This window comes from Camelus bactrianus, chromosome 12 (genome assembly GCF_048773025.1).
Source record: "Camelus bactrianus isolate YW-2024 breed Bactrian camel chromosome 12, ASM4877302v1, whole genome shotgun sequence".
Taxonomy (NCBI): domain Eukaryota; kingdom Metazoa; phylum Chordata; class Mammalia; order Artiodactyla; family Camelidae; genus Camelus; species Camelus bactrianus.
In genome coordinates, this window is record NC_133550.1 from 55,274,153 (window position 1) to 55,288,164 (window position 14,012).

Below are 14,012 nucleotides of genomic sequence, written 5' to 3' on the forward strand. Positions count from 1 at the left end.
ATACTCAGTACTATAAAAATAAAATGACTGACTTTTTAAATATAGCCCTACTTAGGATGCCAATGCCCCCTACTACATAGAGTTGGAGAGTTAAGAATTTAAATGAACACGAAAATATCAGAATGCATACTTTTAAAAAGGAAGGAAACGCGTAATTTGAGTAAAATCAACGTGAGGTATTTTCCTTCACAGAAACTCTTCAGAGGTCACAAGGAATTGAAAATAATTGATTACTGAAATGAAATTCCGGTTTCTCAGTGCATCCTCTTTACTTTTCATGTAGCCCTGTGTAATGATATTTAAGCCAGGTTGTTTTCAAAAGGATGACCAAATTAAAGTAGCAAGTTACAGTTTTGACTGTATCTATGTTACATTAGCATACAAGTATTTTTCAAACCTGCCTGTTTAAAAAAAAAATGCTTTTTACAACACCTATGAAAATCAGAGTTAGATTTTCAGAGTTTAAATTACAAAAAAAATGTTAAAAGAATAGAGTCTTCCCATTTATTATTTTCCTTCCAAAATAGATGCCAAGTCACTTTGGGGACCAATGTTGGATTCTTTAGAAAAATATGGAACTGTAGCTTTTAAAAATTATTTGAACACATGCTGCCCACATTTGAAGAGGATATATCCAAAAAAGGATCCAAAAAGAAGTGTGTATCTTTACTCTCCAGTAGACTGCACGTAAAATCCTTGCAAATCAAAGCAATATAAATGACAACACACAGTACATTAAAAGATAGTTGTAGCCTTGATGGCCTGATGCATATATATAGAGTGACACTATGTATTTTGCTGGATATTTTTTTTACATTAGTAATCAATTGAATGTAGAATTTTAACACAGGACAGGTAAATAGGAAAGCAACCAAAGCCTGGTTATCCCCTTTACCTACATTTCACACCATTTTTCTTTTGTGGCATCACAAAATTAGACGGACCTTTTTATTTGTGTTTGGTAGTAGGTGGACAGAGAGGGAGCAAAGCCCTTTTCCATCTTCACTTCGAATGAGTGTGCCAGATTTTTAGTCTTTACTCAATGTGATAAGCAAAAGCTACTCTACAGATGAACAGTAACTTGCAGCTCTATTTATAATGCTCATAATAAAGACCAATTCTGAAGATTGTGCTTCAGTTTTCTTTTCTTTGAATTTAATAAATAAATGTTTATCACTCTAATGATTTTGGTTCACTCCTGGCATAAGATTAACCACAGTTAATGTCTTATGTAAATAAGATTGATGAGAATAACCCCAAATTTCCACAAATCCACAAAATTCCCTAAATTTGTATGATTTAAACTCCATCTAGATTTGTGCCACTTTCTTGAACAGCTTCCATTCTATTCACCCTTAAAAAATAGCATGAGATTAGGCTAGGGTACTAGCAATTAAATAAGAAATTTCATTCTTTGCCAATGTAGCATCATAATAAAACAGTTAAATTTTGCTTATAAGGGTCTGTTACCCCCTGAAAAAGCAACATAATTTTTTATAAGAATAACGATTTGGTTTTCTTCCTTAAAAGTAACATCGCTTCCAATATTTTAGATTTCATAATTTGTCTCCCCTGAGCTTTGAATTCTAAATATTAGAATTAAATTAGCATGGTGATCATAAATTTGCCTCCTCTAAAATTACGTAATCTTCATGCCATAAATTATGTAACTTTAGGGTTGAAGATTCATCTAGAAGCCATTATTCTTTTGTCGGGGAAATAAGAAAAACAATGTATTAAAAAAGGAACTGTTAGTAAGTAGTTAATTTATGATGGCCCTTCAAGTAAGTTGGGAAAACCAGGGAAGGTGTTTCGGTCTATCTACTCACAGATTTAAACAGACTACCTTATGTCAGTTACAACGTACTGCGTTTTATTTCATATCTATAAACAGACGGACATCTTTCAATGACTTACGGTTTTGTGAGCAATATGACTACTAAAAAAATATGACAAATAATGTTATGAAAAGATACTTGAGCCTGAGAATGAGTCTGACACTGAGAAAGAGCTTGGAACCATAAATCTCCCTGTACAATTAGAGAAATTTCTCTCTCCCAGCCCCACACCCCTTATCCCTGAAATAAGAGAGATGACCTGGAGATATCTTTCCTAGCTCCAAAGCCCTTTCACTCTAACCTACTTATCTAAAAGTTAGCCTGCTGAAAAATTATTTCCACAATATACGCATCATTTATTTGTTTAAAAATTTGAAAAAAAACATTTTGTAACGTTTATAGTTCCCATTCTTCAACTGTTTGACACATATAAGTCTCTTTAAAAGTCAGAGCTCGGGTCTAGTTTTTATAAGCCATCTGACATAGTATAAGGAAATTGAAGCAAAGCAAACCTAATAGAAGTTCCAAATAATGACAAGGAGATTAAAGAGACGTACTCGTTAAATAGAGAAGTGGAGCAAGTTCTGTCTTGAGTTCTTACGGCAAAAATTGCTAACTGCTCTCAAAAATCCACGTTCTCTGCTTCCTAGGATACATTGTAATTCCCATTTCCTTGGTCGCTCCTTGTGGTCATGTGACCAAGCTCTTGCCTACAGATATGAGGGTTCTTCATTGTCGGGGTTAGTCCATAGATGTCTTTCATGAGCTCCTCCATGTTCCTTTTCTCTGAAAGAAATCTTCCAGGGTCACCTTGCATTGAATATGTCAGAAACCCACCTGGGTCTCCGGATGACTGGGTGCCCTTGTACCAGTTCTCACACCCAGTGCTGGTATGTGAGCACAAAATATGCTTCTGTTATTGCTTTTGATCCAAACACGTTTGAATATATTTTTAAAGCAGTTGACCTTCCCTAATGTGGTCCTCAAATAAAATAAGAAACAGATTACACTCAAATTGCCCTCATTTTACGTTGTTACAAACGTATGTACGTAATTACCTACTACATAATTCAGTGTGCTTGCCTTTTGCCTACTAGATCAAAATATGTAGCTATCCTCAATTGGATAAGAGGATAATCAGCTCCTTCATTACAAAATTAGGACTTGTAAGAGATAATGTTGGTGAATAAGTTACCTAGTTTAGATATGCGTTTGTGTAATTGGCTGGTAATGATATCTGTGATTACTGCTACTGACAATGCAGTCAGTACAGGGGAAGCGTGTGGAATCCAATGAATGGAACATTATATTAGCTTGGAGTAATCAGCCCAGGAGGGCGCATGCTTAGGGTCCTGACACTGAAATGCAATTTCCTTAAATTTGCATCACCGTAGGGAAATGCTGAGAACAAAATGGGGGGGAGGGGGAGATTTCGCAAATTTAAAGAATTTTTCATGTATAACTAAACACGTTTTATTACTCTTTTAGGAAAAAGTTGTACATAATATTTATCTTCTCTACTGTGTGGTGGGGGTTGGCATAAGAAATGAGTTAGAAATCAAAGAGAGGAAAAGAGGGAAGAGAGGCCAATGAGGGAAGTAAAGAAATGGATAAAAGACTGCCTGTATGCAGCTGTACCATTCTTCCGTCTCGGCCCCACCCCCTCACCGCCCAACGCAAACACACACACACACACACACACACACACACACACCCCCTCCCCTCCTCCTCCTCCAATTTACTGGAGCTTGCAATGAAACATAACCTTAGATATACAAGAGAATGTTTTTCTATGAAAAGGAGATTAAAACCAGACTGTATTAACTGATGTTAAAATGCACTGACCTTAGCTGGCTTCGTTTTCAACTATGGATCCAAAACTACTTTTTAAAAGCTGTTTGTTCTGTTGAATTCCTGTGACTGTTAACTCTTGAATCTACTAAGATGAGTATCTTGGATACAAATAACCTATTTTACCATGAGTTTTCTTTAAAAGCAATTGGTTTCTGGGTGCTTAAAACTTAGGAAAAAATAAAAAGCACAATCTTCAGAGCATCATACTCCAGTCTTCATTAATTGAATATTCATTTAAGACCTGAAAATAGCTTACTACATATTTCATCATATATGCAGAAGACACTGGAACTGCCCCTCAGGGTGCGGATTTTTAAAGCAAGCACTGAAATGCTTAATTTAAAAGTTTACTATTTTTATCCTTTGTTATCGATAATTAAAAGACTTTTATGTGCTCCTCTGTGGGAGGATCCTATGGTGGGGACTGAAAACTCCACTAGTCCTCGGAGTACCACAGAATAAAAAAGGGAACTACACAGGGGACGTGTCTGTGTCAACCACGGGCCCATCTGGTCAGTTCCCAGAGAAAATAAAGATATGATTCCGGTATTGTCAAATTGTTGTTTGCGGAAATGAAAAAGAAGTTACAGCCGGCTCTCCACATCCACGGGTTCTGCTCAGTGGAGTCAACCGACTGTGAATCAAAAATACTCAGAAAAAAATTCCAAAATTCCAGAAAGCTCCAAAAAACGAAACTTGAATTTGCCACATGCTGGCAAATATTTATGTAGCATTTAAATTGTATTAGGCATTATAAGTAATCTAGAGATGATTTAAAGTATATTGGAGGATGTTCGTAGGTTATATGCAAATATTATGCCATTTTATATAAGGGACCCGAGCATCAGAGGACTTTGGCATCTGTGGGGGTCTTGGATACCAAGGGATTGCTGTACTTACCTGTAGTCCAATAAAATTAGGAATATGAAACAATCTTATGGTTACTGGGGGAAGGGGTGGGAAGGGATAAATTTGTGAGTTTGAGATATTCAATTGTTAATCACTATATATAAAAATAGATAAAAAAACAAATTTCTTTTATATAGCACAGGGAACCATGTTCAATATCTTATAATAACCTTTAATGAAAAAATATGAAAATGAATATATGTATGTATATGCATGACTGAGACACTGGGCTGTACACCAGAAATTGACACATTGTAATCGACTGTACTTCAATGAAAAAAAAAATTAGGAACAGGAAAGTTGCACAAAAAGGAGTTATCATAGTCCCTTCTCCTCCTGCTCCTTTTCTTCCAGGAAACCCTCTCCCAAAACTGACTTAGGCACCTATTTTCTGACCTCACCTAACACTGGGATGACACCCCCTATTCAAAATAATTATCATGACATCAATCAGAATTTTATCATAATACTGTCTTTCTTACTCACTGGACTTAGATCTTTAAAGAAATGAAGCATGCTATTTACCCATCTTTTTATCCTGATTGCCTAATGCAGAATCTAGTACAAAACAGGCACTCAATAAGGGTTCCTCCAACTCAAGTAAACTATGGCAATAATATCATAATTCTTCAAAATAGGAACACTTTCCAAGGATACTCAAACTTAAACACAGCCATATTTTTTAATTAAGCATTTTCTAAAGATAAAAGATACCAGGAGGAAGGGAAAATTCTATTGGAGTGATTTTTGTAGGTTTTTTTTTTTTTTTTTGCTCATCTTGTTTATTAATGATACACATGACAGAAGACAGGAAGGCCATCACTATCCAGCCAATAGCTTTGAATAAATATTTATACCAAAATAAAACAGCTTTATAGCCAGTGGAAAAGCAGAGCCATTATACAAACATCTCTGTTCTTTTTTCTCTGATAAATAAATGACTCTCTTACTCTGAGTAGTAACAGTGTTATTTTATATCGTGCATTTAAATAAATTGATGGAGGGGTTGAAAATCTCTTTCTCGCAGTCAGTAAATTGACAAAGATGAACTATGTGATCTCTAAGATCCCTTCTTCAGTAAACATTTAATAATTAAGAATAAAACATCCAGAAAAAGTTTTTGCAACTTGTATAGTTTCACTACCACCACCAGAACTATTCTTTCTTCTCCACACACTTTTATTTCCAAACGTAATTTCTCAAGAAATCAGCTACCATCTAAATACAGAGGGTCCTCTGGGCACTCAATAATGTTAAGAAGCAAAGTCAATGTCTGGCCATTAATTTGAAAAGTTAACAGATGTTAGTTATTTTCCCCCAAATAAAAAAGTCCTTAGCTTTATAGCCAAACTCAACAAATTCATTTTATTTTTTTTTTTAGAAAACTATCAACTATTTTAAGCTATCCCATTTTAAGAAATTACTGTGTTCCACCTACAATGTTATGGGAAAATGGTCTAAGTTTGTTTCAATTTACTATCCTTTTAAGCTTCAAGATCAGTACTGTTATGCCTTTTTTTTTTTTTTTCAGATAAAGAAGCTACAGTTAACAGAAGATAAGCACCTTGCCAAGCTCACTTGTCTAATAAATGACAGAGCTATAATTCAAAGCCAGGACTGACAAGAAAGCTTCCACTGGTTCCCCAACATGAGGCTGCCCCCCCAAATGCCAATCTGAAGTAGTTAACAGTTTTCTTTCCCCCTTCCTGTCACATCCATTTACATCTCACAATCATAGCACTCGTCACCTTAAACCTAACACACAAATAAATACCTAATGGAATCTCAGGTGCTGCAAAGGAAAAGTAAGCTATATCAGGGAAAGCAGAATTACAGGGGAACAATTTAAACAGGGTACTTAGGGAAGGCCTTCCTGAAGACAGCTGGATGAAGTGAGAGAACAAGATGAGGGAATCTGGTGGGAGGGAATTCTGACTGAGGAAACAGCAAGTGCAAAGGTCCTGAGACAGAAACTAATATGGGATCTTGGAAGAATAATAAAAAGAACCTTGTAGCTGGAGTGGAGGAAGTCTGAGACAAAGTAGGGGAATGCAGTTGCAGAAGTTGAGGGTGCTAGATCACGGGAGATGCAAACAATAAGGACATCAGATTGTTTTTCTGTGGGGGATGGAAAGCCACTGCAGGTTTTTGAGCTTGGAAATGACATGACCTGATTTATTCTCTAAAAAGGTGACTCTGGCTAGAACAGAGCACAAACTCAAATATGCCACGTGGTCTTCCAGGATAAAAATGAAGTGAAATATGACTTCCTAGTTGATCTTCTCTTTCACCATGTGGACTATGCTTATGAGAAAAATATATACCTCGTGAGTGAAATTGATGACATGAAAACAGACATACTGTTTTTTTTTTTAAGATAGGCTTATCCATGAGATTTGTTTTACAAATAATTTCTTATGCAAGTATCTGAAAAAAAAATTTCAAGAGCTTACCCAAGCATTATTTATTATTGTTCAGTTGCTAAAAACAGCATCAGATGATATAGGAAGGTCACCACGAAATCATTTAAACAATGAACACATTTTAAAAAGAACACATACTGTATATACAGGAAGCCTGCATATTCCACTTTGAGTTAATTACTAGAGTTTAAAAACAGAAAACAGCCTGAAAGAACACTAGAAGAATTATCTGCACAGCTTATTATTTCTAAGGAAAATACAATGCTTAAAGTTGGCATGAAATTCTGCTTTCTAAAGAGTGAAATTTTCCAAGGCTCTAAAGAGTCACATGGGAATAAAAAGAATTTAAAAAAAGAATTTATGGCAGGATTTTGCAGAGTTTGAGTTTACTGACACCAGGCTATCAGATCACTTAACCTAAAGGTCCAAAAATTAGTGGTGCTTTGAAATTCCAATATGGCTGCTTTTTAGAGAAATGTGTGAATAATAGGACACTAGAAAAGAGAAAAACTTCACTCAAACCAAACCACTTAAAAATAACTAGGTATATCTCCCCTTGTCTAATAGTTATGTCAAACGTTTTGCTTTTCATGTTGACTTTATTATACTGTATGTAAGTTTATCTATTTAACATAATTTTTCATGTGATCAGGAATTCCTCATAGTTACTTTTGGATTCGTTCTAACAATATTCTGCTGGAAAGATAAGTGTAGTTCACTCTTGCTGAGTATTTTGGGTGTGTACATTTTTCACATCACAGGTAACAGAGCCATGAACATCTTTGTGTACAGTGCCTTTCCATGTTCTGAACGATTTCCTTTGGAAAACACCCAAATCAGAATGATCACACTACTAGTTATAATACATTGTGGTCCTCTGCAAATCTGAGCTCATGTTTTCAGGTTTCATCAGTCGGCAGCTGGTCTCAGACAAAGGAAAAGAGGCTGACAGTCACTGTGGTGGCCAGCACTGGGTCAGCGCTCCCTGTGCGCCAGTCCCTGCGTCATGAGCTATCCATGCATCACATTATTAAAGCCTCCTGACTATTTCTGAGGTTAGCAACGTGACTGTCCTCATTTTAAGGTCAAAACTGAGGCTCAAAAAGGTTACTGAAACTCTCCAGGGCCATACTGCATACTGCCACTAACAGGGTGCTGTTATTTGAATTCAGCCTTCCTGCTTCAAACCTATATTCTCACCAATATTCCGAAAGGCCTGGCAAGTAATTTTGCACTCTTTCTCCCACTTTCTAGTAAAAAAAATGCAAAGGATATCAAAGGGAAGGAATCTATGGGGTCCTTAGGAGGAAAACACAGCACAATAGCACATACGCTGAAGGAAAAAGTGCTTTGGTCCATGAATGTGACTTTGAAATGGGGGGGGCTTAGTGGATTCACTGTCGACATAGCTTTTAGACTTTGGTCATTTTTGGCTTTTTTGCCAAAACTACTTTCTTTGCTGCTGTTCCTCATTCCCTGCCTTCCTTCAGTTCTGTAAGTCAAGAAACACCCACAGCCCAGCTTCTGCCCTGGAGAGGCTGACTCCAGTTAGCAGCAATATACCTACCATGGAGAGCAAACATTACAACAACACTGTGCTTTCAGAAATACCGTGGATGGAGGTAAAAACAATAGAGTATTAGAATGTGGCCTAAAAAAGAAAGGGAGAGGTGATCACATAAAATTTAAATAAGAGGAAATGCTTCAAACAACAGAAAGTTATTTGCCATCTCAATGTCTTATGGAAAAATGGAAGATTTAAAGCTATGGACTGAGAAGGAAGAATGAAGGACTCAAATAACAGCATAGGAAGCATGGCTCCTGGGGTCTGGAGAGTCCACCTCAGTTAAAAAATCTCAACAAGAAACCTCAAAATCAAGCCAATCCCACCCCCAGTTTATTCACAGAAGTATTGCTACACACATGTAATTCCTCATGTAATTTTCTAAATGTACAGCTCAGGTCTAAATTTTAGACTGACACAAAAGGTACTCATTAAGCTGGAAGATACAGTCCAAAAAGTGGATGCATTTAAAAATAAACAAAACTTTTGAGAGTGTAATCTAGCCATGCAAAAGAGAGTGATGAGCTGGAAGGATTTTTAGAAGAGCTCCCCCAAAAGTGAAATCTAAGTGAAATCTAACAGGAATCTAACAAGAACAAAGTGGTAGCATCTCATTTAATCTGGGCCCTGCTGCCAACTTGAAGCGCGAAAGCTGGCCAAAGTTAGAACATTCTGGGTATGAGTAAGAATAAAACCTGCAATGAATTTAAATTTATCAAATGCGCTTAAATCCATAGGTCAAAATGATACTTAACTAAACGCCAAATAAAACAATTGGTCACTACGGAGCACACTGGAGAACCGGCTCACTATTTGATGCTGAGAAATGCAGGGAGACGATCAAGCATTTATCCAACTTTTCCTTAAAAACTGTGCCACTGGGTCACCCAACAGTAAATGAGAACAGATTTCTGTTTAAACAGCTATTTCTTTTATAAACAGAAAAGGAGTGAACGAATCACCATTTTGCAAACTCTATAGTGATTTCACAGATTTAGGCACTGAAGAGCAAATGCTGCAAATATCATAAAAAGAGAGACCACACTTTACGTGTTCACACAGAGTCACCTCTCAAGCTAACTTGCTAAAATACCTTACATTAAGCCTCTAGATTTGATTTATAGGTGATAAGAGGACAGAGGAACATGTAAAAGTGCAGAGTGGGGATGCAATCGGCAAAATCCAAACTGTGGGAAATCAATCATATGAGACAAACGATCTCATTCTTCACCAAATAATTTGGAAAGAAAAATTTTTTAAAGGTGAAGAAGAAAATTGATAGTTTAAAAGAGATTTAAAAATATATATCAACCAACCACAAAGCAGTAATATTATTCGGATCATAATTCAAACTGGAAAAAATTACGGCATTTATGAGACAATTGGAAATTTGAACACTTGCTGGGTATTTGATATTATTAAGGACATACTAATTTTAGGTCATTATGTTTAATATCATTTTTAAAGACATACATAGTGAAAACTATTTTGAGGAGATGACTTACTTCAAAATAGTATAAAAGGTTGGATGGGGTCATGGATAACTTAAGACAAACCATGAGTTAGTAATGGCTGATGCAGAGCAATGAATCCAGGGGCTTCGCGCCATAGCTCTAGTAATTTATATATAAATTTGAAATTCTTCATAATAAATTGTCAAAAACAAACGAAGCAGGGACTAAGTTTTATTTTTCTGTGTAACTCCAGTGTGCATCATAAAGCCTTCATATTGTATATGCTTAAAATATTTGCTGAATAGCAAACTTCAAGGAAGGCAACATTTTGCATCTTGGTTTCCTTCTTTACAAAACGAGGGCAATGGTATTTACACCCCACCCAAGAGTCACTGTGAGGGTTAAAAGATGAGGAATGGACAAGTGTTTTGTAAACTGTCAAGTGTCCCATAAATGTGGAAAGCCTTAACGCTGAAGAGCCAGAACTTGAATTCAGCAACCACATGTTCCTCATTTGTATTCTGACCTTGATTTGTTCCTTACACAGAGCTACAAAACTCATGGATAGACCCCAGCAGATTCATTTTCCCCTTAGGGACAAAGCACCAAATGGTAGTGTAATTGCCAAGGGAAAATTATTACTCTGTTCTGAATTATTTCTGTCATAAATCCCAAACCCGTCACACAGGGTCTGTCACAAAAACGACAGGGTTGCTGTACAGTGATGAGAATCCCACATACAAGTGCCCCATAAATCCATGAGCATCACCACCCTCCAAAGTCATCCTGAATCACGTGTTTAAATCAGAAGTAGGAAGCCAGGCAGTAGCATGTTGGTCAACACTTTGAACACAATGAAAATGAGGTGATTTACTCAGCCAGCAGCTAGAGAAATTTCCCGTCATCTCTCTTATGGAGACTGTACCACATGTGACAAGCATTTTGTTTGTTTTCCTTTACACGTTCTCTATTCATCAAAGGAAAAAAAAAAAAAAGCTCTTTTCATTTAGTAATGAAAGCGATCATCCACATTTCTCTTAAATTCAATCATAGCTGCTACTAGCGTGTCAAAGAAACAATTTTCAGGCAACAATAGTGAACGAGAGGAAAAGGAGAGAGGACAGATCCATCCTGGATGCCAGGTAATTTCTCCTTCTCTCATCTTAGCAAAGGGTATTCATCTTTACTTATGGAGAAATGAAATACCTAATCTAATTCTTTGTGATTTAAAGTGATATTTTCCTGCCTCTCATAATATTATACCCTATTCCAAATTAGAGTTAAAAGCCACTCAGTGCTGTTGCAGATGAAACGTGGAAGGTAAAAAGACTTTTTATTACCGATGAGTTACAAAAAGGACTTTATTGTATAGAGAAAAGATTAATATCTTGAAAAAGATAGCTATACCCCCTTGAAATCACCTTTTTGGGAAGGCAGGCATGTTAACAAGATGTTTGATACTCTGTTCTCAACCATAAGAATGCTAAATGATAATTTAAAGAAAGGACAAAGCTAAACAAATTTGCTGATCCACAAAGAGTGCAAAGTCAATGGGTATAAAGAACATAAACAGTATAAACTAAAGAAACAATGCTATCAACTTATTTGAGAATTTGTACCGAAAGGAATTTTAGATTTAAGGACATTTTCGATTCTTAGAATTAAAACACACTGAAATCGGCTAACACCTATATATTATAATAAAAGAGAATTTTGCCATTTGGGACAGTAACTCGTAGAAAATTTATAAAACCTCCAGGGACAGGAAATAGGGAAGGAAGTAGCTTCCTCTACTAGTTACACAGCTCTCATATCTCAATTTTAGCTTCAACTTCCAGTGTCACAAAATTCTGAAGATATACTATTTATACAGACATACTTAATTAATCTGGATACCCAGCTCAAAAATATATGACCTTGACCTTCCTCTGATTTTCTTTAATGCTGATGATGTTCAAATAAAACTTAGAAAAAGTAATGATAATGATGTTCTAACTCCTTAATGATAATTAGCAATTAGAGGAGTTTAATGGTATAGATTTACTGTGTTCTAACAATGACACTCATTAATTTTAATAATAGTCCTATTGTTAAGTCCTTGCTTACTGTCTGAAAATTTATCCCTCATTATCACTTGTAGGAAGTAATTTTTAAAAGTTGAAGCATCAGTGAAAATATAAACAATACTAAAAAAGTGCTAGCTAATTCAGAACAAGCATATATATTTATACTATTTTAAAACATTAGGGTAAAGATAAAACGTATCTTTTTCACAAAAATAATATGTGTAAAATGTCTTACATTTTACTAAAATGATCACATGTAGTTCAACATTATTGAAATTAAAAGTGATATAAAATCATAAAACTCAAAATTTCTCTCCAGTAAGAACCACATTTATGAGAAGACAGTTCTGGAATCTTAGTTTAATTAAAGTCATTATCATTACTATTTAATGTACAATTCTAGTACAACAATAATTTTCACAAGAATTACATATTTAATATTAATAAGTCAAAATTTATGAGAAAAGACAAATTGATAAAATCTTTTAAAGAGCTTAAATAGAGTTTTAGAAAAACGAAAGAAAACTGGGATGCTCCATGTGGCTAAAGTACTCATTAAAAACAACACTTGCTATTCTTTCCTTTCAAAAGAAACTTCATCTTAAATGATCTTAAAATAATTTTTTTCCTATGGATTTATCCATAGTTAAATCTGTATCCACTGATTCCCTGATAAGACAAAAATGAGAAAATCATCAGACTTACACTTTCTACTAACTCTTGTCTCCTCTCTGGATTTTTACTTGTTGAATCATTTCTACATTTTCCAGATTTAAAAATTTGCCTTCTATTTTGTAACCTGAAATTCTGTGTTTCCTTTGTTCCATGTACAAACAGATTTAAGACTTACCATCATTACTTCGTTGTCAAAGGTTAACCTGACTACGTAAAGGATTTTGTATTCTTTCCATTGGAATAGTCTTTGCTTATAGAAATCTGAACGAGTCTGAGTTTTCCACTTTCTAAGTAACCTGGTTTTTAATTTTTAAAGCCCAAGATATTCACCAAGATACAACTTAAATGTCAATCCCTCTGTGTAAGTTTTTCCCTTACACACAGGGTACCCTTTCAATCTACATATTCACATCTTTATTGTAAGAAAGTTGACTCCCCCATGTCTTCATTTTTTTTTTCATTTGCTTTCTTCTTTTTCATAAATATTAGGTACACGTACACACACACACACACACACACACACACACACACATATATCAACACACAAACACAATGGATATCTCTTGTTTACATTATGATTTTCATTGTTTTCTCTATTTCATTTATCTCAATAATCTCAAGCTTATTTCCCATGTCCTTGATTCTGTTTCCCGCGTGTCTGTGTAATTGTTACTGCTTCTAAAATGGTTTGCTTTCTTGTAATGCAGATCACTTTCATTCTTTTTGTTGCCTTATCACTTTTTTTATTCTTTTGCATGTTTTCCTTAAACTCCTGCCTCAAAAGAAGCCACATTTGTTTGAACTCTTGGAAATCACATAGACTTGAATTTTTTGCTTGATGTTATAGTTCTGTCGTTATTACGATCCTTAACTATCTTTCTTATGGTATCTTTCCATCGTTCTGTGGCTTTACGGCTGGTGTACATTTAAATATCACTCATATTTGAAAGGGATATAGTCTGATGTAGTAGAAGAAGCTGTTCATAGATTGTGGCAAAAGAGCAATAATGGTGAATAGGTTGGAACAGTAGCAGTTTACACTGAATGCTACTGTTATTTCAGACCTGGTCCTAATCAAATCAGTGGTTCCATCTGTTTAGGGGCACATTTCTGCTCCATAGTCCCATTTCAGAATATGCTGAGAGCTGTGTGATTCATAGTTCAACCTTGCATATTGAAGGTTCTTCTTGTGGGCATTTAGCATTTAATTGTTTCTCTCCAGCTGTCTC

The 14,012-nt window shown here is 35.4% G+C and overlaps 1 protein-coding gene across 1 annotated transcript in view; it reads right to left on the reverse strand.

Annotated features, from left to right (window-relative positions):
- TRHDE (thyrotropin releasing hormone degrading enzyme) overlaps positions 1-14,012 on the reverse strand; it is a 331,294-nt gene that overhangs the window by 37,709 nt on the left and 279,573 nt on the right. The window lies entirely within an intron of this gene.